At 31.5% G+C, this 9,164-nt stretch overlaps 1 non-coding gene across 1 annotated transcript; it reads left to right on the forward strand.

Moving 5' to 3' along the window:
• The first annotated feature begins 8,579 nt into the window (after window positions 1-8,579).
• Window positions 8,580-8,667, forward strand: TRNAS-GCU. The gene has a single exon. It is a non-coding gene; the product is annotated as a tRNA-Ser (tRNA).
• The last annotated feature ends 497 nt before the right edge of the window (window positions 8,668-9,164 follow it).

Below are 9,164 nucleotides of genomic sequence, written 5' to 3' on the forward strand. Positions count from 1 at the left end.
GGGGAGAGAGATATATCGTAATCTTTTTTTTTTTTCCTATTACTCTTACTCCCTAGATAGTATATACCTTCCCTTATTTTTAGATTATTTGTTATTTATGTTCTCTAAGTAGATTATCTTGAGAAATGTATCCATTGCCTTGGTCTAGAGCTAAAAAAAAAGACATATTTAAAAACTAATCAATGATGACCCTCCATGGATTCACCTATATAAGCTGTAGCTAAAGTTGCAAAAATAAGAGCTTGAATACCACTTGTAATAATCAAGGAACATAACTGGTATAGGAACTACTAAAGGTACAAAGAACAAGAACAACAACTACTAATTCATCAGCTAATATATTTGAAAAGTCGAAAACTAAGTGATAAGGATTTTTGAAATATTTTAAGATGTAAATGGGTAAAAGGATTGGAGTTGGTTGAATGTATTTACCGAAATAACTTATCCTTTTTTGCTAAGACCCGCATAGAAATATTGCTACTGATGTGAATAAAGCTAAAGCAACAGTAGTATTATATCATTTGTGGGTGCGGCTAACTCTCCGTGAGGTAACTGTATTATTTTCAAGGTAAAAGAGCCCTGACCAATTCGAAACAAAAATAAATGAAACATAGTTCCAATAAAGGGAACCTATGGACCATATTCTTCACCAATTTGAGTTTTTCTCTCAAGTCTCGAATGAATTCAAGGACATATTCGAAGAAATTCTGACCGTTAGTAGGAATGGTTTGTGGACTACGAACAGCTATAATGGCTGAACCTAATAAGATAGCAATTACAACCCAAGAAGTAATTAAGTACTTTGGGCATGTATTTGGAAACCTCCTATTTGCCAATACAAATGTTGGCGACTCCACACCAGATATATCGTATAACCCTTTTTGTGTGTTTGATAGAACATAATAGAATATTCATATTGCCCTCTGAAAGAAATAGAACTTAAAACAAATTATTTTGATTCGGCTGTCTTTTTTTTTACTTGCAATTTTTTGATTCGGCTGTCTTTTTTTTACTTGCCATGAGTTGTCTATTTTTATACCAATTTATTACATTACAATATCCCTAGTTTTTTTTATCTTTTTGGTGCGATTCGGGATAGTAACCAATTCCCTAATACTATGGAGTTCCCCAAAATTGATTTATCTTTTATTAATTAATCAAGAATTTCGTATAGAGCTAGAATGACCCTCAGAAATTGCAAATACTAATTTGTTAAGAATTAATCGGATTGAAAGCTATAGCTCACCATTCGCTAGAATCGAAATATCTGCGAGATCGAGGGTCACAATTTGTATCAATTAAACAAATAGTTGGAATTCCCAACGTGATACATTCTTGAAGAGCCCGATATTCTTCTCTATGCTGATCAACGATTATTACAATATCGGGTAACCCCGTCATATATTTAATCCCACCCAGATATGTTTGCAAAGTGAGATAATTGTCTCTTCAACATAGTGGCATCCCTTTTTCAGAAGATGGTTGAGTTCCTCCGTTTTGTTCCATTCTCAAGTCCCTGAACTTATGAAGTCTCGTTTCTGTAGTAGACCAATTGTTAACTCACCCTCGAGCCATTTTTTTATTAACATAATTACACCGAGCCCTTGTTGCAGCCTGGGCTACTGAATCTGCTGCTTTTATTTTTGGTACCAACAATTAAGAATTGTTTCCCCTACTTGTTGCATCAAAAACAAAATCACAAGCTTCTGATAAAAAACGAGCAGTTCTAGTAAGATTTATAATATGAATACTTTTTACGTTTTGTAGAGATATAAGGTGCCATTCTAGGATTCCATTTCCTAGTACCATGACCAAAATGAACTCCGGCTTCCATCATCTCTTCAAATGGATTGTTCCAATATCTTTGTCATTTCTCCCCCACTTCCTCATTTTTTTCTTAAAAAAAAAGAGACGAGCTGAAATAGAAACAAATAATTGTTCCCATGGAATCTTATCCTCACCTCGACGGGGATTGACTGTTGATACACGATCCAAGCCATTAATTTTTTTTTCTATTCGTTATTATCTTATTACCAATCAACGCGTCTAGTTAATAGGATGACTCACTTTTAGAATCATTAAATCCTAGAAATCTTGTTCTAATGTATCATGTAAATTAGTTGAAATGAAAATCAAATAATTCTTTGTGGTGGAACAAAATATCTCTCATTTCCCCTTCGAAATTTTTTTTTTTTGGGGGGGTTTCTAAAGGAATATTGTTATGTTGCCTAGAACGGTGCGCTAATTCTCTGAATCCGGTAACAACGGGTATCATTCCTCATAGAACAACATTCTCTTTCAAACCTCTCAACCAATCGATATGACCTCGGAGGGTGGCTTTTGCTAAAACTCGAGCAGTTTCTTGAAAACTTACTTCCGATATGAAACTTTGAGTATTTAGAGATGCTTTCGTTATTCCCAAAATACGGCTCGGTAACAGATCGCTTCTTCCAAAGCACCCTGTTCATTCCACTCGCAACAATCCAATGAGTTCGCCAGGTGAAAACATTAGACATTCCATCTTCTGAAACCAACACTTTTGATGTTATTTGATGTACAATAATTTTCGATATGTCTATTATGGATCTCCACCCCCTAGGATCGATAAACCTTTTGGATCTTATTAACCAAAAGAGATACAACTTTGCACTATCGTTAGTTTCAGCACCAATCAAAAATACCCCAAGGAATTCCAAAATTCTTGTTATACGCTCGTTCAACCCTCAATCTCTTTTATAGGCTCCATTGATATTGAATCAATCGAATGCACTTCTAATACTTTTTTCTACTTTGGAAGACCCTGTGTTATATCACCAGATCGTGATTTTTCAACATATAAATGTAACTAAGGTATCTCCTTCGTAAAGGATTTCGCCATAATGGCGATGAACAGTTGCTCCTGAAGTGGCCAAATAAGGCTTAGCTGATTCTTATTACTATAGAATCAACTTGAACAATTATAATTTGACCCGATTTTAGGTGTGGTCTATTTTTGGCTATACATACATTTTCAAAAACTGTCCAAGGCTAATTCTTGTAGGCTCGTTTCTTCACAATAATTATGTGGATAATTATGATGCAAAATGCCAATTCAAATTAAATATATTGAAAATGATGTTACTACATGGATCGGAATTCAAAATCCCCCCGTTTTCATCCATTAAATAATATTTAAGTACTTGAAAGTCTGTTTTAAATTGTCAAGTTGCAAATATTTAGTTAGGGAGATCCACATCTATGAATTGAAAGGTCCGAATGATAAACTCTGCAATCAGTTGTTAGAATCAATAGGTCTTCAAATCGTTCATTTGAAAAAATTGAAACCCTTGCTTATTGGATGATCATGATACTTCCCAAAAATCGAAATTCTTAATCAATGGAAGAACAAATCACCATTTTTGTTCAATAAGATACCAAAGTGGATGATTGACTCATCCATACTAGAAATAATCGCAGGAAATCCTTTGATAACACGGATTCCTATTTCTCAATGATATCCCCCGATCAAGACAATTGGGCTAAATCTCATGAAACCATTTCATAAAAGTTCATTGATATCTTCTTTCTATAAAGCAACTTGACTTCGATTCTTGAAATAATTCACATCACTTCTGCTTCTATTGTAACAAAAGATTCCTTTTTATGTGGATTATGTGGAAGACCGTATCAATAATTATGATTTTACGTATGGACAATTCCTCAATATCTTGTTCATTCGCAACAAAATATTTTCTTTGTGCGGCGGTAAAAAAAGCCATGCTTTTTTGGAGAGAGATACTATTTCACCAATCGAGTCACAGGTATCTAACATATTCATACCTAACAATTTTCCACAAAGTGGTGAAGAAAGGTATAACTTGTACAAGTCTTTCCATTTTCCAATTCAATCCGATCCATTTGTTCGTCGAGCTATTTACTCGATCGCAGACATTTCTGGAACACCTCTAACAGAGGGAAAAATAGTCAATTTTGAAAGAACTTATTGTCAACCTCTTTCAGATATGAATCTATCTGATTCAGAAAGGAAGAACTTGCATCAGTATCTCAATTTCAATTCAAACATGGGTTTGATTCACACTCCATGTTTTGAGAAATATTTACCATCCGAAAAGAGGAAAAAAACAGAGTCTTTGTCTAAAGAAATGCCTTGAGAAAGGGCAGATGTATAGAACCTTTCAACAAGATAGTGCTTTTTCAACTCTCTCAAAATAGAATCTATTCCAAACATATATGCCATGGTTCCTTATTTCAACGGGGTATAAATATCTAAATTTTCTATTTTTAGATACTTTTTTAGACCTATTGCCGATACTAAGTAGCAGCCAAAATTTGTATCCATTTTTCATGATATTATGCATGGATCAGGTATATCATGGCGAATTCTTCAGAAAAAATTGTGTATTCCACAATGGAATCTGATCACCCTTAAGAGAATAAAGTTTTCTCTGCAGACCCTTCTCACACAAAATTACTTCTCCTTACCAAATTAAGGAGTCTGCACATCCTTGATTCTTTGTCCGGAGAATAATGAGTAAACCAAGTGATGGTGTCTCCTGTTCGTGAGAGGCATTTTCCAGTTCGAGGGAGATTTGCGTTCATGTTGTTCAGTTTCGAGGAGAGGAATTGCGAGAAGAAAAGTATTCAAGGGTTATTTCTTCTCATCCTTTTCTCCGTAGAAGTATGTTGTAACTTATAAATATTTATCTCGTTCTTCTATAATTTCTTTGTTTTCTCAAGTTTTTCAAATTGAATTACATTGGCACATGTATTCATACGCTTCTACTATAGAATTCCATTCCTTCAATTGGTATCCGAGCCATGTTGTGCCTTTGTTTTTCATTTTTGAAACAAAAAATTTGAGAAAAGGTGGATTGTTTTCTACATAATGTATGTGGGTTTGCGTAATAAATGTTTACAAATATTGGTACTTAGATTTTTAACTTTTTACTTTGATTTGATAAATGTAAATGGTCGGTGTTTTGGGAATTTATTCTATAAATCGTGTATGTAAGTCCGAGTCGCTCGTGGTGAAGTGTTTGTTGTAAAAAAGGCCAAAAACAGAGGTGAAAGATGAATTTTGGAGTGTAGACCTGAGAGGTTTCTATGCGTCATTTCTACCGTATCGAGCCAATAAGAGGTTGGATACCCTTTGTTCAAGACGTGAAACCAACACTTAAGGAAACTATTAATCTACTTACCCTAAAGGCAGGAAGAAATGAATTTCATCTTGTATAGTTATGTTCCTAGTTTTCTACTTGGACAAGTCCACAAAATGGTAGGCTTATTGAATCAGCGACTCAGGCAACTCTCACTCATACAAATGAAAGGACGACCCCCATAGATGGGAATCCATAACTCACTTAGGATTTAGTCAAGTTATATATGGCCGTCTTATGAAATATTAATCTCTTTAATCAATGATGTTACAAAGAGATATTAAGTATTTCGCGGTCTAGACTTATACAATTTGATATGAAAACCCTAGGATTTGAAATTTAGGAACCCAAATGTTGAACCCTTAATATCAAATTCCAAGACCATCAATCAATTTGACAACAATCCTAAAGAGAAGGATTAGATTTAGATTACCTTTTGATCGAAGGCTAAGAGATAAGGAGAATTACTTCCTTACTCCAAGTTCGAACACTCCACAAGCAAGATGATCTGACTTACCTGAATGTTCTTGGCATGCAACCTTGATTCAAGAATTGCAAAAGTGGCAATGAAACTCTGTCATCTACCAGAGAACTTTCATTTAAAGAAAACCCTAAAATTCAAAAAATATCAAAACTATCATACTGCATTTTTCTTCCCTCCTTTGAACCCATCCTACTTAACTAAAGGGACTTAAAAAATCCATTCTACCCCTAACTAAAAAAGGACTAAAAATCCAAACAAAACATATATGTGTCCAATAATGAAAATATCCAAAAAATTCAGGTATGTTTGCAAATTAAAATAAATCAACAAAGTTCAATTGATTTCATTTTGTTGTTGGGAAGGTCCTAAAACACACAGTTTGTAATTTTGGAAACATGTTCTATTAATCAATAAAAGTATTGTTGAAAAATTTATTCAATACAACGTTTGTTGAAATTGCATTATGTTATAAAATCCAATAAACGAATTCATCGTTCATGTGAGGACATGCGAGTGGGAGCATCCTATGCAAAATATGTTTGCATAAGATTGTGTAACGACCGGATCCTTACACATTATGATCCGACCGCTACGACATGCATACTTAGACTTTTTTTCAAGACCAAGTATAAAAGAAAACAGTAAAGTAAAATCAATTTTAGAATTTTAAAATGTTTAATTTAAACATGAAATAATTTCATTTTTTTCATGTATTAGGTTTTATTAGGTAGAATATATATAATTTCTATAAAATACTAAACATAAATATATATAAATATAAATATATATATAAAGAAGTAGATAATATTTCTAAGATATATATATATTAAAATGAAATGTAAATACAATTAAGAAATTTTTGAATAGTAAAAAGTGAAAATTAGATTCTATTTCTAATAATATATAATATATTTAGAATATCATAAATATCTTAATATTTCGAATTTGAATATCCTTTCTACTAATATCTTATCTTCAAATAAAACAGAATCGAATTATTGTTTATTTATATATAAATAAATCTAACTAGAGTGACAATTAATATTAAAACGAATTTATAATTTCTATTATAAATTATTATTAATATTAATTATATTATATATCTCATTTACAAAATACCTTTCGTGACATGATATAGAAATTTCAACTAAAAAAAATATATGGAAAAAAATTGCTCCAATAGGATTTGAACCTATACCAAAGGTTTAGAAGACCTCTGTCCATCCGACAATGGACCTTTTCATTCCAATTTTTTGGTATTTTCACCTCTCTTGTTTAAAAAAAATGTGTGAGAATCCGGAAATTGCGTATTCAATTCAATGATGCATTACATTAACTAATACATTATTAAAATTAAGTAAATTGCAAATTTTGATTTGAGTAATTAATTACATTTGAATTTATAAATATAAATGAAATTCATTAATACATTAATTATATACTTAATAATATTAATATAATATTTAATATTATATTTATAATATATATATATCAATCATAAGAATAAGATAAGCGGATAGCGGGAATGAACCCGCATCGTTAGCTTGGAAGGCTAGGGGTTATAGTCGAGTTGATTCATCATTTTGAACTCTCTAATTCAAAACCGAAGTGAAACTTTGGTTTCATTCGGCTCCTGGATGGAAATCCTAAATGTAAGATGTAAACAAAAAAAATGCCACCCATATAACATCCTCTGAATGCATTCAAAAGGACCCGCTTTATGATGATCCCTATACAAGAGAAGATTATAAAAATCTTTCCAGGTATTTATTTCGTTCCCTATTTCTATTTAAAATAATCCTTAGGAAAAGTATTTTGTTTCCGGCGATAAAAAACGATGTCGAACGTCTCTAGTAAACCAAAGACATTGTTTAATAGCTATTTTGTTTTCTTCAATCTCCCTTATACAAAGAAAAAATTGAAGATTTAGTTACGATTAGAAAAAATTCCACCTTTATCCATGGATCCCTTATTCCTTCAATTGGAAGTATTGATCCAATTCAAGAAAATTATGTTTCGTAATTTCATGATCATTTTTTTCAATTTCAAAACTGATTTTTGGATACAAATCACGAGAATTTATATTTTTCCTCGAATCTTTCATCGAGAGGTAAAGGATTAAATCCTTTTAAGAAATAAAGTTTTTGATCGAAATATTAATCAAACCGAAGGATCCCTTAATTATTAAGGGATTAATAGAACGAATCCACTTTTACACTAAACTATATCCGCTACAATGCAATTATTGTATATAAATGGACCTTTTCGAAGACGAAAATAAGTCGTATTAATAAGTAATAAAAAGATCGATAAAAAAAGAATCATGAAAAATTCGAGCTTGACGTATTTTCATCGGGCGACTAATGAATTAGGAAAAGAACTCATTATTAACTAATAAACAGTTTTTGATTCTAAGTAAAGTAATAATAAGAATAATAATAGGAAAGGAATGGAACTTGATTCTATATCAGCTTTTTCTGTATCATAGGAATCGAAATACTAAATCTTCTTATGATTCTTGTTGTTTCGATTTTATTTGTTTCAAAAACATTTTTTGTTTTAAAATCAAATAAATAATTTTATCTAGATTCATTGGAACAAAAAAAGCCCGGCTAGGTCTGACCAGGGCCATGGAACTAAAAAGAAAAGGACTTTTCGATGAAATAAAGAAGACTTTTTGATTTCTTTATTTTGATTTATTTATAAATATTTTTAGTAATCTTTAATATATTGGTATTATTTATATATTAGGATTGGAGATATCTTTCTTTTGAGCCCTTATTTTATCTAATTTATCTAAATGGAATTGAATTGCTAATCAAAAAAAAGTTTTTAATTCGATTTTATAGATAATATCTACATATCTATATTATATATCTATAGCCTTCATTTTCAATTTTTTATCAATGTATGATAGTAATTATCCTTTTTCAATTTGGGGAGAGATGGCTGAGTGGACTAAAGCGTCGGATTGCTAATCCGTTGTACGATTTTTTTGTACCGAGGGTTCGAATCCCTCTCTTTCCGTTTCTGTCAATTACTTGGTATTTTTTTATAGTTAGGAAAGATGTGGAATAGATAAAATGTTAAGACATTTCAAAATCAAGCAAGGAAAAAAATCGATTTTTTTTATTCTTCACGCCCCGGATTACGTCCGGGTCATTAGATAGGAATCCGAAAATGAAGAGAGAAACAAAGAATATTACTATGTATAAACAAATAGTTTGAGAGTAAGCATTACACAATCTCCAAATCATTTTAAAAAAAAAAAAAAATGATTCTCTATTTTAACTTGTTTTGACACCAAGAAATGCAGTGAAATTGAAATATTTCATTGACGTTGATTACGAAAATTGGATTTCAACCCACAATTATATATTGTGGGGGACTCTAACAGGTCGTTCAAAGGAAAAAAGTTAAGAAAAAAATGAGAGTGATCAGATTTATCACACTATAGAAGAATTTCAATATTGGACTCAACTAAAGGTTCAGACTGTACGAACTTATTCTGATCTTATAACTAG

Source organism: Benincasa hispida, chromosome 10 (genome assembly GCF_009727055.1).
Source record: "Benincasa hispida cultivar B227 chromosome 10, ASM972705v1, whole genome shotgun sequence".
NCBI lineage: Eukaryota > Viridiplantae > Streptophyta > Magnoliopsida > Cucurbitales > Cucurbitaceae > Benincasa > Benincasa hispida.